This window comes from Antechinus flavipes, chromosome 4 (genome assembly GCF_016432865.1).
Source record: "Antechinus flavipes isolate AdamAnt ecotype Samford, QLD, Australia chromosome 4, AdamAnt_v2, whole genome shotgun sequence".
In the NCBI taxonomy this organism is placed as follows: domain Eukaryota; kingdom Metazoa; phylum Chordata; class Mammalia; order Dasyuromorphia; family Dasyuridae; genus Antechinus; species Antechinus flavipes.
The window spans coordinates 457,414,448-457,437,531 of NC_067401.1; the positions used below are offsets into that span (position 1 = coordinate 457,414,448).

At 36.1% G+C, this 23,084-nt stretch overlaps 1 protein-coding gene across 8 annotated transcripts in view; it reads right to left on the minus strand.

The window, feature by feature from the left end:
- Nucleotides 1–23,084, minus strand: part of LRRC7 (leucine rich repeat containing 7) — a 519,216-nt gene that overhangs the window by 395,464 nt on the left and 100,668 nt on the right. The window lies entirely within an intron of this gene.

Genomic DNA, 23,084 nt, shown 5'->3' on the forward strand with positions numbered 1-23,084 from the left:
GAAGGGGCCACTCCGGAAGGTCAGAGGAACCTTGAATCAGAGCAAGACACCTTGAAGAGGATCAAGACCAAACACTTCAATTTACAACTGGAGATTCTAATGTAGAGTAACTCCCATGGAGTCAAGGCTACAGAGGTTAGTAATAGGGGAGGCTTTGAAGTCCAGGTTCCCAAACAGCAAGTTCAACGTCCTGTCCACTAAGGTACAGTTGTCTCCCATGGAGGCCAGGGGGCTTCCTTTGATTGGGAGTGTTTCAATAAAGGCTGGACTTGTCAGGGATGCTGGCCAAAGGAATCTTTTAGTTTTGAGTTGGACTCCATGACCCTGAGGTCCCTTCTCAATGTGAAATCCCATAGTCCAGTTACAATGATTCATATTCCAACTCAAAAACTACTTTTATACAATATGCCTTCACATAACCAGGTTCTCCCTCTATGAATTAAACATCTGTATTGTAACATGGGCAATCCAACTATGGCAGTGATGTGGAAAATGTCTTTTCCAATTATGTCGCATGCCAACTAACAAGTGAAAAGCATGAAATGCAAATACAAGGAAACGACAAAGAGAAAATTGGCAAACAAAAAAATGCCAAGAAATAATGCTCATTCAACAAACACTACTCTTAAACAAACCTGACTGATGAGGGTTTATTATCTTTAAGAAGGGATTTAGAAAAAGCACCATAAGATGGTTCTCTTAAGTTGCATGTTTCTCCTTGTCATCCCTATTTGTAAGCAATTGATTTTAGGAATATGTCTATTGGCTAAAAGAAAGTAAAAATGGCTAATCAAGCATAATAAACAACACAGCTGCTCATAGAGATAATTTTTATGCAGCACCTTCTATGAATATTCACTGATAGAAATAATTTCCATTTAGATATTAACTATTATTCTAAAAGTTTACACAAATATGAAGAAATCTGAGGCAAGGGGGAAAAGCATCCAAGCAAATGGCCTTCGCTTAGTTAAAGGACATTTATTAAGACTTCCAACCACATGGATACCAATGGCAGAGTAACCAACATCCTGTTATACTAACAGCTCTCTCTCCCCTTCCCCCAAAATCTTTTGTACTTATTTCAGAGATGTTTGTGCATATGTTCCACATATTTCTCTATCTATAGAATATAAGCTACTTGAGAGTAGAAAAATTTTTGATTTTGTCTCTGTAGCCCCACTGCCTACCACAGGATCTTGAATATAGCAGACCCTTAGTAAATGCTTGTTGATTCTAGTCAAATAGTAAAAGTTTCTAAGTATCATCATACAAAAGCACTGTGGGTATAAAAGGAATAGGATTTATATTATGTAAATGATCTGGATTTCATCATTATATAGGAAATGCCATCCATCAAAGCAAATACTCTATAGCTTATTGATGTAGTGACTTGCCCAGAGCTACTTGACTAAGGACAGTGGGGAGATTTTGTACTCTTGATACCAAAATCTAGTCCTCTGTCCACTATGACTTGATGTGAATATGCCACCCTTGTGTCCGTGAGCAGATGGAATAAGAGTAATGGTACACACTGAAGTAGCTAAGTTGCTATTGTTTAGAAAATATCAAATCCTGATTTTCAAAGCACAAAGGCATTTGAACACCTAAAGGAATTCAAAGATTTGTTTATGAACCTTAAACCACCTCTCATAAACTGGAAAAAGGAAATGACTTTACTTTAGAAAAGTACATTTTATTATTCATGAAAAATACTATTTATAGAGCACTTCAATGTGCACAGAATGCTTTTGTAACAAGAGCTTTGTGAGGGAAGCAGTGTGGGTAGTATTATTCCCATTTCACAAACAAGATAGTTGAGGCTCAGAAAGCTTCGGTATCTTGGCCAAAGTCCCAAAGCTAGGAAGTGTCAGCACTAGGATTTGAAATGAGTCTCCTGATTCCATTTAAGTTCTCTTTATATTTGCTGTTTTAATATTAAGCGACACAGTGTTTTTATTTTTTTTTAATTTAATATTAAGCGGCCCACAGAGCTGGGCATGGAGTCAGCAAGACTCATCTTCCTAAGATCAAATCTGACTCCAGACACTTACTGTGTAATCCTGAGCAAGTCACTTAACCCTGTTTGCCTCATGCTGTAAAATGTTTCCTCATCTGTAAAATGGGCTGGAGAAGGAAATGGCAAACCACTCCAGTATCTTTTATGAAGAAAATCCCAGATGGGGTCAGACACAAAATATAACTGAAAAAATTCTACATCAATTAACTTTAAAAAAAAATCTATTTAGATTGAACTTGTGATTTCACTGAGAAAAGGAAGGAACTTCCTCAAGAAAACTCCCTGTACCAGTGAAGATCCCCGCTCTTCTCTCCCTGTAGTTTTAGAGAAGTATCTGGAGTACTGAGGATCTAAGCAATTTGCCCAGTGTCACTCAGCCCTTAGTGTTTCAGAGGGAGGATTTTAAGCCTGACACTAAGGACAGCTCCTTCACAATGCCATGAACCCAACCTTCTAAATAAAAATGGTGTTTATTCTGTGACTATTCAGTCATTAATATGAAATGCTGCCCCCTTCATTTCACCCTCACATTGCCCACCAAAATAGAAGGGAAGGACTGTATTTTTCTGTATTTTTTCAACAGAGAAAAGAATCTGTACATGGGGTTCATTGAAATACTGAGTCCCGACTCCCTTCCTAAGAAAACGCTCCCAATGCAGGTTATCCTCTTCTTTGGTCCCATGTTCACAGAGAGCTGGATGGGGCCTGTATATATCTATAATATAGATTATCTCCCTAGATCAACAACAAATCATCAATGGGCCATCCTTGTTCACACTCCACTTCTGCCTATTTGATCCCACTAAAAGTGTTCTAAAAGGGATGGATTCAGCCCTATTCTACATGAGAACGTAAGTCTCATCAAGGATGCAGAACTGAAATATAAACAATAGAATTCGAAATCTCAGCAGATGTGACCATGGACCAGACCACCAAAAAACGCTCTTTGTCTGAATTGGGCTCTGGGTCTCTCAACCTGGAAAGTTCCATGTCCTCTCCAACCCCTCCTCCACCTCTCCTGCCCTAATTCTCTCTGTTGTCATCTTATTGTATGTCAACTTTCCAATAACTTGGTAACTAACAGAGACTTGTGGGGATTAGTTTAATATTACTCCTTCCAATAGTGTTTCAGTTATAAAAGACCCTGAATATAATGCTCCAGAAGAATTAATGCAGCATAGATGAGTCATGATGACAGTAATGAGGGAGACAAATGGGGTTCTTTCTCCTGCTATCAAATTATATCATGTTGCCAATCTCATTCTGTGCATGCGTAAGAAGACCCTCTCTGATTGTATGAAAAAGGGGTTCACAATTTTGCCATAGGTCCCACTGAACTGGGGTTCTAAAGCTGTGAAGAACAATTCAGAAAATAGTAGCTCTGGGTTCTAATAGGCTTCTGTCTGACCACAAATGGGCCTTATGGATGATTCCTAATAAATGTTATTGCATTTTAGTTTTTTGGATTCATTCATCATGGCTAGTAATATGGTCACATTAATAAGAAATTAGGTCCGTATGAATTTAGGCCAGTAACCAACAGAAAACACAGTGTAAGGAGCAAATCATCAGAACGCAGGTGATGTCACTGGTTGTATTCTGCTTCCCAGATCAAATACTTAAAGGAAACATCATTAGTATTAGTGAAATCAAGTTGTTTTGAGTCATTAATTTTTGAGACATTGTGTTAAAATATGGAGATATAAGAGAGAAAGGACCACAGAATTAGAGTGGGCAGGGACCTCAGAGACCTTCTAGCTCAACATACTAATATTCAGAAGAAAAAAATGAGGTGAAGGGAAAAGATGTGACTTTTCCAACATTATAAGGTAGCAAGAGAAGAAGGATTTGAAACCAGGTTACCTGATATCTAATCCAGGCTCTTTCCACTAGGTTATTTGCCTTGTCAATACAATGTGGCTCATAAAAAAACTTTGATCATTATATCAAAATATCCATTCAGAATTTTTAGAGGGACAGGCTTGATTACAGAAAGCTGGTGTTGAATCAGTAATAATATGGCTTTGGGATCAATAAGACCTGGGGACAAATCCCCTCTTGGACACTTAGTAGTTCTGTGGTTTGAGACAAAACACAAACTCTGTGTGCCACAGGCAGTTCTCTAGGACCTGTATACTAGGACACCCCCAGCCTGTCATCTGAATTGTTGGAAGGAATTCCTACAATGAGACCTCCCAACTCTGATGAAATCACAGATCTAGTTCATGTCTATGTATTGATGCCTAAAAATGGTGGGAGAAAGCAAAGGATATATAAGTTTGCAGAAAAAAAAATAATAAAAGAGTGCATTTTTTTTCTGTGAAATAATTTGTAAAAAAGACAAAGGTATACATCATCAGGGTATAAAGAAATCTCATATTCCTGGAAATGCCGGCCATGCCGATTCCCACATGGATCTGCAACTGATGAGCAGCCAGAAGCTGTCTATCCCATTCATAAAGCCTCCGATAAGCTCGACTGGGTATGGCAAATTGTCTTTCACTTCTGCCATAGTGCCAGCAATTCTGCAGACTGGATTTACAATCTTGCAAATATAGTAGGATTCTGCTCCAACCTGGACAGCAAAGCAAGCTAACTGGATAACCTAGTCAGGATTTTCCAATTTACTCTTCCTGTTTCTCTCTCTCTCTCTCTCTCTCTCTCTCACACACACACACACACACACACACACACACTCACACATACCCATACTCTCTCTCACACACTCATACACTCATTCTCATATTCTGTGTGTGTCTCTCTGTGTCTCTGTGTCTCTGTGTCTCTCTGTCTCTCTCTCTCTCTCTCTCTCTCTCTCTCTCTCTCTCTCTCTCTCTCTCTCTCTCACACACACACACACACACACACACACACACACACACACACACACATGGAATGCTACTGTCACTTGCATCTCCAATCCCAGCATGGTCATAGGACATATTCTACAAGGACTGCAATTTATAAGAGTTGCAGCATTTGAGAGCTACACAAAATTAAAGATAACTCTCTACCTCTGCAGTGATACAGAAGGGAAAGACATGCTGCTTGTTGCTGTTCTTTCTCAGAAAGTGATAAAACGGGCATGAGAGAACTGTGGGTAATTTTCACTCATTTGAGTTCAATTGAGTGAGTTCCCAACATCATCAGCACCTCAGTGGTAGTTCTCCCCATTATTACTTCAATACAAGAGTAATCATACTTTTATCTCACTTATCGCAGCAGGCTAAAAAAAAAGCTAGGAGCTATATGCAAAAGAGTTTGCAGTTCTTATATATTTCTGTACTCCTTTAAAAAGGCTTTATTCAGTCTATTTGTAACCTGAATCTGTTGGAGGCCAGTACCCAGGATCTTCTCAGCACTGATTCTTAGAATACTTGGGAACTAAATCTCAGAAAACAAAAAAAAATATTCTTATTGACTGAAATATTTAAGTAGGGTTATGAAGCTTATGGTCAAGAGGAAAGTTAATAATAGTAATAACTAACATTTATATATTCTTTTTATATTCATTAAGTATGCATTTATGTATTCATATATCATTTATATGAAATGTATATGTATATATTTCATACATTTTACAATTATTATTTCATTTGAGCACAACCACCTGGGATTTATCATCACTATTTTACAAAAGACAAATTTAACATGAGGTTAAATGACTTGCCTAAGATCACAGAGCTAGTAAATGTCTGAGGTTGGATTTGAAGTGATCAGTTCTTTTAAGGCCCACGATACCACCTAGATACCTAGATTATTATCTTAATAATGACTTATTAAGAACATGGGATATCAAGGGCAAAGCCAGGGTAGAGGGGTATAGTCAGCAACTTAGGTGAACTCTCCCAGCATTCCCCTCCAAACAACATTCAAATAAGGCCTCATCAAATTTTGGAGTGGCAAAGGGAGTGTTTTTCAAGATTAAGACAATTTAGGAATATGGCAGGAAAGATCTGTGAGATCAAAGTGTGAAGTAGCATGGAAGGTGACAGAAGCACCAGCAGCATCCTTTGGATGTAGCCATAACAGCAGCAGTAGCAGTGTTAGAAGGTCTCAATCCGGATGTAGTAAGGGGGTCGCACAGCTGCTTAGAGAGAAATTAAAAGTAAATTTACTATTACTAAGAGCAGCTGGCAATGATTAGTGACTCTACTGCCATTAAGCAATTCTGAGTCACATTTGCAGGATGAAGAAGAGTCCTTGTGGTCACTTACAAGGTCGCAGGGTCCTGGTTCACAGTCCCAGGACCAAGAAGAGTGTTTCCTGAAGAAGAAGAGAGGCTCTTCCTGGATAAAGACCAGAGTACAGACCTAGAGAGCAGTGACCACACTTCTCTCAGGATGACACTAAATAAGAAGCACCAAAAAATTCAAAGATCACCAGAAGTAGCTCTGAAAACAGAAGCAATAAAAAAAAAAATCTGAATTTTGGGATGGCGCTTACCCACTCTCAGGTGAGCAAAATCCAACTTTGACATAAAATTCAAAGTCAGGAAATTGGTTGGAAAAATAAGCAATTGGAAAAAAGAAAAAACAAAAGAAAAATAAAACTTGACCATTAAAAGGCTACTAGGGTATCAGGTTAGATTGAGACATAAACTCAGGGAGAAAAAAAAATGTGAAAATAGATGCTACAATGAAAAGCTAAAAAATAAAATGTTAATTGGACTGAAGCCCAATAAGAATTCCTGGGGGATTTTTAAAAAAGAGGTAAGAATTGTAGAGGAAAATATGGGAAAAGAAACGAGAGTGATGCAATATAATTAAGAAAAGAGAATTAACCATTTATTTAAAAAGGCACATAGAGAGAACTCCTTAAAAAGAAGAATTAGACAAATTGGGGGAAAATGGACAAAAGCTCACTAAGGACAATTATTCCTTAAAAACTAGAATTGTGCAAGTTGGAGGTAATGATTCAAGGAGACATCAAAATACAACAAAACAAAGTCAAAAGAATGAAAAGAATAAGAAAAGGTGCATAATTTAACTGGACAAAAATAATTAACCTGAAAAATAAATTGAGGAAAGATAATTTAAGAATTAATGATCCAAGAAACAAGCTACACAAGAGGTTTCAAGAGAAGATAAAAGAAAACTGCTCCAATATTTTAGAACCAGAAGGTAACATAGAAATTGAAAGAATTCACTGATAAATTTCTGAAAAAGACCCCAAAATGAAAACCCCAAGGAATATTATGGCTAAATCCCAGAGCTCTTGGGCCAAAGAAAAACTATTACAAACAGCAAGAAAGAAGTGAAAAAAAAATTATGGATATTATGGAGCCCCAGTAAAGATTCACACAAGATTTAGCTGCTTCCACATTAAGTGAATGGGATGCTTGGAATATGATATTCTGGAAGATAAAGCAGATAGGATTGCTACCAAGAATCACCTTCTCAACAAAACTGAGTATTGATCCTTCAGAGAGGAAAATTGATGCTTGATGAAATAGAGGACTTTCAAGGATTTCTGTTGAAAAAACTAGAACAGAATGGGAAATTTAGTGTTCAAACAGAAGACTCAAGACAAACATAAAAAACTAAAATGTGAAAGAGAAATCATAAAGGACATAAACTGTTTATATTCTCATATGGCAAGATAGAGCTTGTAACTTCTAAGAACTTTATCTTTATTAGGACAGTTAGAAAGAGTCTATGTAGATGGAGGGAATTAATATGAGTTGATTATGCTGGGATGGCCTCCCTATGCCCCCCAAAAAGTTAACAGCAGATGTACTAGGAAAGGAGATAAGAGAGAGGTAGAATGAAGAATTTTTTTCTAACATAAAAGAGACATGCAAGAAAGAATTGTACAATGGAGGAATATGTACAATTGTACATATTCTATGGGGGAAGGATGACAAGCAAAGCTTGAATGTGACTCTCATTGAATTTGGTTCAAAGAAGGAAGGATCCACACACATTCAGTTTGTTATAAAAATCTATCTGGCTTAACAGGGAAATAGGAAGGGACAAGGATAAGACATATGATAGGATTATTAAAGGAAGGGTAGATTAAGGGACAGGATCAAAAGGGTCAAAAGTAAAAAAAAAAAAAAAAGAGGAAAGAAAAGAGAAAAAGAGCAAAAGATAAACATAAGAAAACAGGATGGAAAAAATATGCAGTAATCATACCTGAATATGAACGGAATAAACTCACCCATGAAATGGAGGCAGAGGCCAGAATGATTTAGAAACCAGAATCCAGGAATATTATATTTACAAGAGACATACTTGAAAGAAAAAAAAGAGTCACACAGAGTTAAAATAAGGGCTGAAACAGAATCCATTATGCTTTGACTGAAGTAAAAAAGACAAGGGTAATAATCATGATCCCAGACAAAACAAAAGCAAAAACAGACGTAATTAAAAGAGATATTTAAGGAAACTACATTTTGCTAAAAGATACTATGGGCAATAACAAATGTTTACAATAAGTTTCTTTGTTAAAGGTCTCATTTCTTATAGGGAACTGAGTCAAATTTATAAAAAAAAAGAGTAATTCTTCAATTGATAAATGGTCAAAAATATGAAGAGGCAGTTTTCAGATGTCAAAGCTATCTCTATTCATATAAAATGTACTATCAATTAGAGAAATTCAAATTAAAACCACTGAGGAGCCACCTCACATCTATCAGAAATGACAAATATTGAAGTGGTTGAGGGGAAAAAAGGTATATTGGCAGAGTTATGAAGTAGCCAATCATTATGGAGAACAATTTGAAACCATGGTAAAAGAGCTAAAAAAAGTGTACATATCCTTTGACCCAGCAATACCACTACTATGTCTGCACCTCAAAGAGATCAAAGGAACAAGAGAAAGGACCCATATGCACAAAAATATTTATACCAGCTCTTTGTGTGTGTGTTGGTAAATAATCTCTGATTATTATGAGAGGAGATGCTCATCAATTGGGAAATGATTGAACAATTTGTGACATGTGATTGTAATGAAGTACTATTGTGCTATATGAAATGATGAGGAGGAGGGGTTTCATAAAAACAAAAGGAAATCAGAAAGATCAATATGAATTGATGCAAAGTGAAGTGAGAAGAATCAAGAGATCACTGTACACAGTGATCATGATATTAGCTATATCATGAAAGAGAAAGGAAGAAAAGTGAAGGAAATTAAGAAAGAAAGAGAGAGAGAGAAAGGGAGGGAGGAAGTTGTAATGATGTTCAATTGTAAAAGACTTTGTTACTCTGATTAAAACAATGATCCAAGATAATTCCAAAATAATCATGATTTTAAAAGTATTATCTACTTTCTTCTCCTTCCTTCCTTCCTTCCTTCCTTCCTTCCTTCCTTCCTTCCTTCCTTCCTTCCTTCCTTCCTTCCTTCCTTCTTTCCTTCCTTCCTCCCTTCCTTCCTTTCTTCCAACAGTTTTGAATTAAGGGACCTAGTCATGATCGAAATTGCTGACAAGCTCTTCTTATAATGATTGAAGACAAATGAGGTAAGGGGAGTTCATTTTCTACCACTCAACCCTAATTCAGACATCTATCTAGTTCTGTCCAATCATTTAAAAATGAGGAAACTGAGGCCCAGGGTGGTTAAGTGACTGCCAAAAGTTAAACATCACATGTGAGACTTTAGCCCAGTTCTTCTGCCTCCAGAGCCTGGGTTTTTTCCATCATTCAACACTTCTTGCATCGATTATGTAGATGAAGGTCATATCTGTGCTAATAAAACATGTTCCTGAGATATTGATATTGTTCTATTTTGTGACATGTATTATGCTAGTATCAAAGCTAAACCTATGTCAATTTACTTCCTGACTTTAAGAGCAGTGTTATTTTCTGAATTCTGATGAATGAGCAGCATTTATATACCATCAGGTCTCTCCATAGTAATATACTTCTAAAATTTCTAGAGCCAATGCTAGGGTTGAAGTCTAAGAATTGGCAACACAAATTCTGAGAATCCCAGGCCACCATTTTCCAGCTCTTATTTCCTTCTCTATAAAATGTGAATACCAATAGCTATACAACCACTGGGAGTTGATGGCATAGTGGGTAAATCACTGGAACTTGGATTTAAGAAAAACTGGGTTCAAATTCTAATTTAGCTCCATATTAGTTCTGTGACCGCAGGGCAAAAATTTTAAATGTTTCTTCACCAGTAAAAGGCAAAGTTGGATGTGGGGGCCTCTAAAGGTCTCTTCAAGCTTTAAATCCAGAATCCTGGGATTTCTTTCTCAAGTAGGTAAGAATTAAAATAGTTAATATATGTGAAGCAATTTGTAAAAGTAAATAAGGTGTTAGACAAATATAAATTCCAGTATTATCATCAGAAATATGTAATGGTTTTAAGTAGGTAGCTTCAGCCTATCAGTTTGATCCTTGGTCACCTAGGCCAATCTGCCTATATGAATCCTTATTAATTTTTGACCATAATTTTAACTATCCATTTCTATGGACAAGACAGAAGAGAAAAGCCTTGAAGGGGATTCAAATGCTTCTACTCTTTGGACTTTTCTAGCCTTCTCTCCATCATTACTATCCTTTGCCAAGGCTGAATCAGGGACCTTGGGTGTGGAGACCATGGTAATATGTAAAGAAATGTCTTCCAAGTAAATGGAAGAACTGGAGGGTATCCAGAGGAAGGAAATCAGACTGTTGGAGAGCCTTGAGTTCATGCCATATGTTAACAGTAGGTGAATTTGGGGATGGTCAGTTATGGGAAAAGAAGTCTCAGGAGGTGCAAGGTCATCAAGTATTTCAAAGCTGTCACGTGGAAGAGGAATCACGCTTGTTCATATTTGTCCCAAAGGCAAGTCCAGAGCCACGGCCGGAAGTTAGCAGGAGGTGGATTTGAGGTTGTCAGGAGAGACTTTGGAACAACAAGCAATTTCCCAAAGAGAAATGAATGTCCTCTAGAGGGATGACTTGCCCCTCTTTAAAGGTTTTTAAGTAGAGGGTGGAGGGCTATCTGATCGGCATGATACAGGGGAGTCTTTTCCCACTTTAAAGATGATGTGATTCTGATAAAGGAAACAGCAGATCAGGGAACTGGAGAAGAACAAAGAATCACTTCCTTAAGAGCTAAAACTATTGCATAAGCTTCTTAACACTTTTTTTCCCCAAAGGAAACAACCCACTCATTCCATTCAAAATATAATTAGAAACCATTTCCAATGATCTATTACATCAGATTGTGATAACAGTAAAAAAGGACAGCGCCCCACTAAAACTAAGCCCGGCCAATCAATCCCTTTTTCCCCATGACTGGGCTCCTGACTTGCTGGACTTCAGCACCCCTTTTCTGCTGCTGTATCACCTTGAAAGTCTCCCTCAGCAGCAGGGCCTCCTGTCCCTACAACATCCAGTCCAATCTCCCATTAGTGAGCTCCTATGGGAGCCACCATTTAGAGGGACTCAGGCCCACCAAACTCCATTTCCTTCTGCCTCGTATTTTCTGGATTTTACTACATGCCCCCAGCACCAACACTTCTATTCATTCTTTGCCCACCTTTTTCAGATCTCTTTCAAGTGTGATCTGTGCCCTTCCCCAAATAGAATGAAAGATATTCAAAGGCAGAGACTGTGATTCTATCTGTCTCCCTAGTACTTAGCACAATATCTGGTCCACAGTTACAGAATCAGTGGCTGCTTTTATCTTGCCTTGCCACAGTATTCTTTTTGGTAAGCTACTGGAGGGCAGGGACCATTTTTGCTTTTCTTGATATAGTATCATTAGTGTTTAGTGGTGTGTCTGGCACATAAGTGCTTAATAAATACTAAGGTAACTACTATTTCCACTTTACTTTGGGCAATAAAACCTGCCATTAACAAAATAGTTTTAGATTAAAGCGTGTTTCTCACAGCAATCCTAGGAGAGGTTTAGTAGAATCTGAAGCTAAAGCTCAGAAAGATTAAGTTGTTTTCTCAATGACACCCAGTAAGAACGTGACAGAGCTGGAAATGTTCTTCCCAAGGTTTTTGACTCCAAGTATAGTTTCTTCCACCATAATATGGCAGCCTTGTCCACTAAGGGTCAAAGGAGGATGCTGCATGTGATTTCTAATTGAGATGTCATCTCCTCTAAGAGAGAAGTATCCAAATTAACTATAATCTTGATCATGTTTACATAAATATCACAGAAAGCCTCCCTCTAGGTAGTTGACCATAGGGTTCAAAGAGTAATAGTATTGCCAGTTCCAATTCTGGGGTTCCTCCAAGAACCCATCACCTTAACATTCTAGGGCTTTGCTTCCATCGTCAACTCAGAGAATAGGAGGATAAGCAATCATAAGACACGCTAAGAGCTGTAAGGGTCCATTTAGTGTATTCCTTCATTCTACAAAGGAGGAAACTGAAACTCAGAATAATAGCAAATTATTTTGTCCAAAGTCAGGTGAATTAGGGGGAGCTAGGGCTGTAGTAGATAGAGCTCTCAGATGAGTCAGGAAGCTCTGAATTAAAATCCGGTCTCAGATATGTACTAGCTGTGTAACTCTGGGCAAGTCATTTAACCCTCTTTGCCTCAGTTTCCTTAACTGTAAAATGAGCTGGAAAGGGAAGTGTGAAACCATTTTAGTACCTTGCCCAGGAAAGCCTTGAATGAAGTCATGGAGAGTCGTAGAAGGCAGAAATGACTCAATAGGAGGCAAATTAAAAAGTAAAACTGGGATTATGACCAGATCTTTCAGATTCATCTTGAGCTTCCCCAAACTTTCATGTGTCTTGCTATCTTCCTGAGCAGTCCATTCTCCCTCCCTTAGCTAATTTTTTGCTGTTTCCCCTCTTTCCAGTATCATTTTGTGTATTTATTCTCTGCTCCCCAACCCATTTCTGAAAAAAAGGTGTCTATTTCCTGACTACCTATAAATGTAGACAAATTTACAGGGTATGATATTCAGAAAAAGTTATTGGCTTGTCCTGTTTTTAGTTAGAAATACTGAATTCTTGCTATAGGGTAAATTTTGTCACCATATTTCAAAATACAAACTATTCTACTTCATGTAAAGAATCCCAAAGCTGGAAAAGACATTAGAGGAAGTAGACAATGGCAGAGTGGATGGTCCTGGGTTTTGTTTTTTAAGGGCTGGGTAACTCCCAACAAATCACACAGTCCTCAGGGGCCAAAACCCTCTTTAAACCTTGGTGAGACTCCTTCCCCAGGTTCTTCAATTTCTATGGACTTCTGAACCTCATCTGAAAATGAGAAAATTGGATTAGATGTTGGCTGAGCTCATTTCCAAAAATAAACTTTATGATCTTGTGATTTTGTGATCTAAACATAACCATTTTACAGATGTGGAAAATGAGGCACAGAGACATAAATAACTTGGCTATGATCATTCACTAAAAAAAATAGGAAAGAAAAGACCTGAAATCATATCTAATGGCACTCTGTGCTCTTTGTATTAGATCAAGTTGTCACCCTAAGAAGTTCTTTTATTAAAAAAAAATAAGCACAATGTTCTTAGATGTTGAATTGTTCATTTAATGTCATGATGTGATTATAAAAATCTTGTTTGGCAAAATGTGTCTTCAGATGGACAAATCTACATAAACTTGCTAAATGTTTCTTAAAGTTTCAAGTTCCTCTTCATTTCTGTTGTCAATATAGTGAGTTGAGAGCAGATAAAATATTTGTTATAGCTTACGTCTCAACAAGATGATAACCCATTGTCCCTTTTTTCTGAGCAGACTGGACTGAGAGCACAGTGTTCAATTCTAGGTGCAACCTTTGATAATGGATTTATAAACTTCAGAGAATCCACAGAAAGATAACCAATATGATGGACCAGACATTCATGCCATTTGTTCATCATTTGAAAGAAATGGGAATATCCAGTCTAGAGAAAAAGTGACTTGTCAGGGTACAAGGTGGGGAGAGAGGGTAAAAGGTGGATTCAAGTATTTTAAGGGTTGTCATAAAGAAAGTCATAAAGACTGGATTTACTGTGTTTGGCTCCTGAAAGGAGAATAATTAGCAATTATGGAAGTTATCAAGAAGGAAATTTTGGATTGATGCAAAGAACTCTTTCCTAGTTATTCAAGCTATCCAGAAGTGAAATGGGCTTTTTAAATGGGCAATAGTCTCCTTTTCACAGGAAATGAAACCCATGTACATGAGTACATTGATTACCGACATTAGAAGAGACCATTGTTCAGAAAAAAAAAGTTGAATTAGACAACTCAAATCCTTTGCTACTTTCTGCTTCAATTATAATAGTTATTCAGTTGGTTCCTTTACCTTGAGTCTTCTCCTACTCTAGTCCATTCTCTACTCCACTATCATAATGAACCTCCTAAATTGCAGGTTGATCCTATCATCCTGGGGGCAGCTAGGTGATACAGTGGAGAGAGAGAGTGACAGAATTGGAATCAAGAAGAATCATTTTCTTGAATTCAAATCTGGCTTTAGATACTTCCTAGCTGTGTGAACCTGGGTAAGTCATTTCATCTGTGTTTGGATCAGTTTCCTCATTTGCAAAATGAGTTGTAGAACCAAATGGTGAACCCCTCCAGTATCTCTGCTGAGAAAACTTCTGAATAAGTCAGATACCAACTGAACAACCATCCTATCTTTCTCTACTCAATAAATTCCAAGTGGCTTCCTATTCCACAGGTCAACTACAAAATTCTCAGCATGGTATTGAAATAACCTGGCCCACTCCTGCCTTACACTTTCCTCCACAGTATTCTGTAATCTGATGACTTTGGTCTTCTTTTTGTTCTTAATACCAGATACTCCATTTCTTGATTCTCAACATCTTCTTTGGCTATCCTCAATGCTTTAGACCCTCTCTCTCCCATCTCAGCTTCCCAGCTTCCCTAGTTCCCTCTTCAACCCCAGCTAAAATTCCATATTCCTCAAAAAACCATTCCCAATTCCCTGATGTGAAGACCTTCCCTCTGTGATTTTTATCAATTATTTCCACGTGTCTGTATCTTCTTTGTACGTAGTTCTTTAGACGTTGTGCCTCCTTCCCTGAGCCCTTAAGCCTGTGAGCTCCTTGAGAGCAGGGACTGTTTTAGCTTTTCTTTCCACAGTTCCTCGTACATAATAGATACTTAAATTCATGTTGACTGACTACTCATCTAAACAATTAGCTGAAAGCATTTCAGCTACTGGTACTGCAAGAATAAGCTGAAATTTGAATATAATTTATGTCACAAGCCTGTCTTTCAACATGCACTAAGCATTTCCTTTGTATAAGAACTTTATTAGAAGGATACCAAAGAAGCAAAAGAAATTGATGACTCGGGTGAAAAATTACTTAAATGTGGGTCTCCAAAACCTCTTCAATTTTCAAAGACCTTTTCTCCTCCTTTCACTATGGTCAAACTATATCCACTATTTTGATCAATGAATTTCAGGTAATGCAATCTAAACCGGTTTTATTATCCAAATAGATAGATTTCATAGACCTCTTTCAAGTAAGAAATGGGATTTTGACAATAATGTAAAGGGACAGTACAATTTCAGCTAAAATATTACTGTTAGTGGGTTGGGATATTTTGTGCTAAAATGGAAGGAAAATGTCATTAAGCAATTGTTATTATAAAACTTTGTGATTTCACTATTCATTTCAAAGAAATGCTTGTTTAAATAACAATTGGTCTGGATGGTCCTTTCAACTCTAATTCGGTGTCATATTTATAGCATCAGAGATGTAAAGCAGGAATGTTAGTGAGAGTTCATAGAAGCCAGCTACCTTATTTTGAGATGATGAAATCTAAAGGGCAAGGAGATGAAAGGAACTGCCAAAAAACTTGCTTCAGAGACGGGATTCAAACCCAGGTTTTCTGACTTCAGAGACATTATTAGTAACATTGTGCTGCCTTTCCTTTAAAATTAGATCTATTACAAAAAAAATAATAAAAGATAGTCCATATAGAATTCTCTCAACTGTCAGCAATAACAGTTTCTGGATTTTGATAAAGAAAATAAGACCATTTAAAAGAAAAGATTCAATCTCTTAATCAATCAACAAACTTGGATTAATCTATTAAATATCTACCATGCACTTAACACTTAGGGGATCTGCAAGAAATTTAAGACATAGACTTGTCCCCAAGAGCAGTATTCTAAACACAGAAACAATTTGTAAAGACGTGGAGGAAAGTGAATGATAGACGACATACAATAGACATTAACTATGGCTCCTGAAAATTATGTAGACTGAATTTCTGCAAATCAAATCAGATTCTCCAAGTACTTGGATAGATTTTTATTTCATTTATTCCTAAAATAAATATTTTAATGTATATTATTTATTAAGCACATAGTTTAAGGAAACTAAAGAAAAACAAATAATTTCTTTGCAATTTGAATAAATATGGCCTAATATATTTCTTTTTTATAAATCATGATGGTCTGCTTCCTATTACTTATGCTTATTTAATGCAAAATTCTAAAAAGCTTGATTCTCGGCTTACCCATTCCACAGAGAATTAGACTAAGTATATGGTCCTTTTAAAAGCAAGCACACTGCTAGAAGCACAAAGTGACGGACGGCATGAAAAGGGACAAAAAACTAAACAAAGTCTGCATGAGTCTTCAAAAGCAGATCACTGAATATGAGGGCGTCTTCTGGATCTTCAATAGCCTTTGATGATAGATTTGCAAAATTGACTTTAGGGGTTTTTAAGGCTGAGGTTAAGAGGATCTAATGACAAAAAGTAAGCTCCTTGAGGGCCAGCACTATTTAATTTGGTCTTCATATTCCCAGTGGCCAGTATAGTATCTGGTACACAGAAGACCTTTGCTTGCTTGTTTGCTGATTTATCCAGATAGTAAAGTGATCAGAGAGATTATGTAGCCTAATGCCTCACTTTAGAGCTAAAGGAGCTAATGCCCAAGGATGTTAGGTGATTGGCCAAGATCTCATAGGATGGGACATCTCCCTCACTGGAGGATTTCATAACCTAGCTGACAAAATCACAGGTTATTCTTGCATTAGTTTTCAAGGTAATTTCTTCATAGCAATTCTATAAAGTACTTTAATTATTATTATTTTTATTGTATATCTGAGGAACTGAGGCTCTGTTGAAATTTAGATTTCAACTGAATCTCCCTGATGGCAACTTCTGGATTCTAAATTTCAGTTATTTGGAAAGTTCACTTTGAAAGGTTCATTAAGGAAAACTCAATAATTTGAGTATTCAAATAGATTCATTATATTATCAATTTAGAGGCAGTATGGTACAATGAATAAGATATTAAATTTGAATACAGAAGACTCAGATTCCAATTTCACCTCAGGCACTTCCTTAATGAAGGACCCTGGACAAATCACAGAATCAAATCTGTGTCTCAATTTCCTCGTTTGTAAAATGAAGCAATGAGACTAGAAGGTCTCCAAAACCACATTCTGTCACTAGATCTATTATCCTATTAATCGAATGGCATGATTAATTATAATATGATACTGCCTGATAATAAAATATTTGTCTTTAGACTGTCAACAGCTGGAATTTGAACTCCAGGATATTCAACTTGCAAGTATTTCAGAGAAGTGAAAATATAAAATTCAGCCAACCTGAAATACTTATAAGTCAAATAGATGATTTGAAGCAATGACTGCAGAATTCACGGATCGTTAGTCTGCTGTGATACCGGGAACAGATGACCAGGTCTGAGATGACACATCCCTTTAGCAAGACGACTCATCAAGTCTGGTTAATTTCACTGAGGAGCCTTGCGCATCTATTCTAGCCCTTCTAGAGTTATTATTCTTGCTGAAACCAATCGGTCAACCTGACAATTTCAATAGCTGTTTACAAATTTCAAAACTCCTAATTTCGATGTTCTTTGAATTGCAGATAAATTCAAAATACAGAACTTGACAAAGGATTTTGATGTGTTTTATTTTGTTGATTATCATACTACTATTGCTTCGAATTTCCTTTATAAATAAGAAGGTCCTTTGTGTTATTTTTTACCTTGAAGTGCCCATGATTTCCCAATCTATAGTTAACTTTTACAGAAATCTAATGTAAAACACAAAATCACTCATTTTCTTCTATCATTTCTATAATATATGTGATATCATACAGGTGTAATGGCATAGTAGAGTGATAGAATTGTAATTAGGAAAATCTGAATTCAAATCCTCCCTCTGATTCTTACTATGTGACATTGGGCAATCTAGCCAGTTTTTATGAAGCTCAGTTTCCTTAACTGTAAAATATGGATGATAATATGGGCATTCAAAGCTCATTTTTATTATAATCAAAGAATATAAATGAACAATTAGTTTAATAAAGAAAAAGAGACAGTGCTTATAAAATATAGAAATCTGAAGCATGAACTGCCAATTTGCTTTCTACAATTAGAATTAATCACATTTGGGATGTGGGACCAAGTCCTGACAAGTCTGAGATTTCAATAATAAGGTACTTTTTATTTAAGAATACCTTCTTCTGATATTTTTGGGGGAGTTTTTGGTCTTTTTCCTGTCTGTTTTTCTGTAATTTTTTCTTATTTTGCATTTAAATATTAAATAAATAAATATATTTAAAATAAGGATTTTTTAAAAAGATTAAGGTTTTTCAAATGCAATGGGAAACTTCACTGGGTTTTTGTTTCTTGGGTTTCTGGGCAATCTCCATGTAATATGTAGTCCTACTTGATGGTTCTAGACACTACATTAACAGTAAGAGAATAGTGAGGGTGATGAAGACTAAGACTTGTGAGGAACATCTGAAGGAACTAGGAATATTTAGCTTTGAAAAGAGAATAATTGAAGGGAAGAGGAAAGGAATAATAGATACTTTTAAGTATTTGAAGGAATGTCCTATGAAAAAGCAACAAGACTTGTTTGACTAGCCAACAGATTTTGCCATCTCCAACTTCCTTCTCCTCCCAAAAAGGAAAGAAAATTAAAAGAAATGAATGGGAAGAAGATTTTGGGTGAGGAAATACTAATGTTTAGAACCGTACCAAACTACAATGGGCTGCCTCAAAAATGGTGGCCCAATGAAAAAATTTCAAGTAGAAGTTAGATTAGCCATTTGTCAGTAATTTTGGAAGAAAGATTTTTGATGTGTTATGGGGGAGTAGGTGATTTCTAAGATGCTTGATGTTCCTTAGATTCTGTGATTTTGTGAAATAAGAAGAATGAAGGATGAAAACTTTTTTTTTTAATTTTTTAATTATTGCAGACAAGTACAAATGCAAATAGTTTAAGAAAGATAACATTGTTAAGTCACACATGAATCAGATTGTGCTATTCATTTTGTTTGTTCTTAAGAGTAAGGAAGGAAATCTGGAAGATCTATTAAATATTTTACTTAGCCATGTTAAATCTTTATGAATAGATTAGTGTTTTTATCAAATCATAGCTAGGAAATCTAAGTTAAAAGCTTTTCTAAAGCACATAGCTTTCTCCCAGGGTATGATTTACTTTCTGATTCTGCATGGTCAATTAGTAAAGTGATCGAGAATAAGAAGACCACACAAAGAAGAACACCTTGCTCATGATTTATGATTTCAAAAAAGCTCAGTTGAATTATTTGGGGTTATTCATGAACTAGCAATTTGCCACAAGCACTTCAGTTCCATAATCATTTGTCACATGCCTACTATGTGCAAGAATAATTCTTACATCAGTCACGAAGATGTGCACTTTGTTTTATTGATGCTTTAATGGATAAACGACTACAGCAAGATGGCTATACTTGCCCCTGTTACAGGTCATATTTCTGCCACAGCTTCTATTCCTGTGGGATCCTGATATTATGGCAATATTTTTTTCATAATTTGTATATTGAGAAAATAGTAAATATTCTTGGAGTCTTCCTGTAAATCCTTTAATATTTCCTTTGTAACAATGCACAAGAAAGGTGGTGGGCTATAGAAGACTGAATATTACATAAATCCAATATAACCCACCAGTTATTTGCTGCATAATATTGGGCAAATAACTTAATCCCTCCGAGCCTCAGATTAACCTTCTAAAACCATACACTGTAGAGAGGCATTTTTTTTTCCTTCGTGGAGGGGATTCACATACCAGGAATCTCAGTATGAATAAAATTCTACCATACTTACAAAAATCCACACACATATATAGATATTTTTGTGTGTGCATGTATGTGTGTGTATATATACTTATATATATAATATACATATACATATTATGATATGAGAACTAACTGTATGGGATTTCTATTTAAGATGTATATGAAAGGGGCAGCTAGGTGGTGCAGTGGATAGAGCACGAGCTCTGGAGTCAGGAGATCCTGAATTCAAATCCAGACTCAGACACTTAACATTTCCAGCTTATGACCCTGGGCAAGTCACTTAACCCCAATTGCCTCAAGGGAAGAAAAGATGTATATGAAAGTCCACAAAACAAACTTCTTTCATTCATTTTGTGATTAGGCTGTTTTCTATTGAAATGCTCAGTATTTCATTGAGAAGGCTTTATAGTATTCTGAGATTGATTGTAATTTATATTTCAATCATGAATAAACATGCATTAGGTATGTGACAGGCACCATGTTAAGCACTGAGGATACCAAAACAAAACAAAACAAAACAAAAAAAAAAGAATCCCTAACTTTAAGGAATCACAATCTGATTAGGAGGGGGCGATAAGCAAATGAATATGAACAGGAAAATATATACAGGATAAAAATGAGAAAAAACAAAACAGAAGGAAGAATTAAGAGGAGTTGGGAAAGGCTTCCTATAGAAGATAGGATTTTAGTTGGAACTTAAAGGAAGCTACTAAGTACAGATGAGAAGGGAGAGTAGTCTACTATCAGTGAAGAAAAGCATTTGAAAAACCATTCCATCAGTTGGGAATCATATAGACCAGTGATTCTTGAACTTTTGTTTTCAGTATCTTTATCCTATTAAAAATTATTGAATATCTCTCCAAAGCGTTTTTGTTTATCTGGGTTATATTTATAGACATTTACCATAATGGAAATAAAAACTATTTTTGAATTTGTAGACCCTCTAAAAGGGTTTCAGAGATCCCCAGGATTCTTTTGACTATACTTCGAGAACCACTGATATAGACCATCTTCTGGCACATATGGATACTTTAGGTGACTATGTACATCAGATTTTATATCTTTCTGGGTTTCAGTACTCAGACAATAGTTGAAGAAAGTTGCATCAGAAGTCTGATTCATTACGAGCTCTCAAGACATCCATCCATACAAGAAATGCTCCTTAATCTGTTTCTGAAAGGTATTCTCTTCACAACCTTCACCTTTCCTCAGGTACCAAAAATCCTTATCTTGTGGAGAAAGAACCCAGTGTAACCGTAAAAGAATGAACACTTAGGAAAGGGTCATAGAAACAAGCTATATCATCTGATTCCCTGCACGTTTCAAAAAGAGACACAAAGATACAGTCACAGTGAGTGAGAAAGCTTCTCCTAGGGAAACCCATATGAAGCAGGAGCACCATACTCACTCAGCAGGCTCCCTCTGAATTTTAAAGATCACCCAAAAGCACTAGAATGCCTAAATATACTGGTTTGGGTAACTGTCTATAGGCTACCTTATATCTCTCCAATCACTCTGTCCCACACAGGCTCACAGCAGTGTTAGAAAATGCCACTTGGCAGCAAGGGCCTTGGCTCTGCCCCTTCAGTGCTTAAAGCAGTCTAGCAATCAGCTGCACTATGATTACTGTTCATGGTGCTGAAAAAAATCCGTCATAGTGTCTGTAATTTTAAGATAGGCACAGTGATACCTTGTTTTTAGAAAAGCTGTCAAGGCTGCATTTTGCTTTTTAGCCCTGACAAGTCAGATACATTTTAAAAATCAATAAATCATCAGCAGAAAAGGTTCTATATTCTCATGACTTTTGTTAGTTGTATTTTGGTAAATATGTGGTCTGCCATATAAAAACCATCTGTAAAAAATCTGCCTGTTTTGTTTTCGCATTCTTATCAAGGATACCACTGATGAATGAATAAATCATTCCCATAAAGATTTTTATAGCGATAGCCCGAATATTTAAAGCCCCGGTATTCTTATTTTTATGTAATAGGTTGACAAAACATATCGATTTTATCTCTGAACTATCATATTCACATATTTCATATCACTATTTTTTTATTCCTTTTGCTACTAAGGAAAGTTCTTATTAATTCTCCTCTGGACTGCTGTCACCTTAATAGTTCTTCCTACCTCAAGTCCCTACATCTACCACAATACCACTGACTCACTAATCTTTTTTTTTTTTAAGTTTAGATATGGCTAGGCTCACATTTCTACACAAAAGCCCATCAATAGCTCATTATTATCTAGTAAGGAAAGTTTATATTACTTGTCAGGCATTTAAGGAAAGCTATTATCTAATATCTTTACAACCCAATGTCACATTACTTCCCAGTATATATCCACGCCATCCAAATTGAAATCATATTTTTCCTTAAATAAAACTTGTACCCTTGTACTTTGTTTCCTCTGTGACTTCACATACTTTTTCCTATATGTGAACCATTCTTCCTTTACTTTTTTATCTATGAATTTCTAGTTACCATGAAATCCCTATCCAGTATCATCTAAAACCTTTGAAGTTTTCTGTGATCCCAATCTGAGCCTGATAATGAACTTTACTTCCTTTGATTCACATAGGAGTTTGGTTTCTACTTCTTCAGTACATTTATTAGATAGTATCCCAGTACTTTTATTAGATAATATTAAATCATAATTAGTATTAGAGTTATTTATATACAGTGTATAAATTTTAATACTCAAGGAATTATAATATTGCATTTTAAAAATACCTTATTTACTTATATTATTATAACTACTCAAATAAAAAAGGTAACCAGTACATAGAATGTCTTTAGTAGAGATGTTTTATGCTTTAAATTTAATCAATAATCAATGTGCATGAGAAATCTGGAATATGGTTTTGGATTTGTAGATGGAAGACATTGCATGGCATAGTGAACATGTTGCTGTAGTTGGAGTTAAAAAGAATGGAATTGAAATATCATTACTGAAACTTATAGCTTGGGTGACTCTGGGCAAGTAATTTTACCTAATTCAACTACAGGTTTATCATCTGTAAAATGAGGCTACAGTGTTCTTGGCACTCATATTCCAGGAATTATGTAGAGATCATA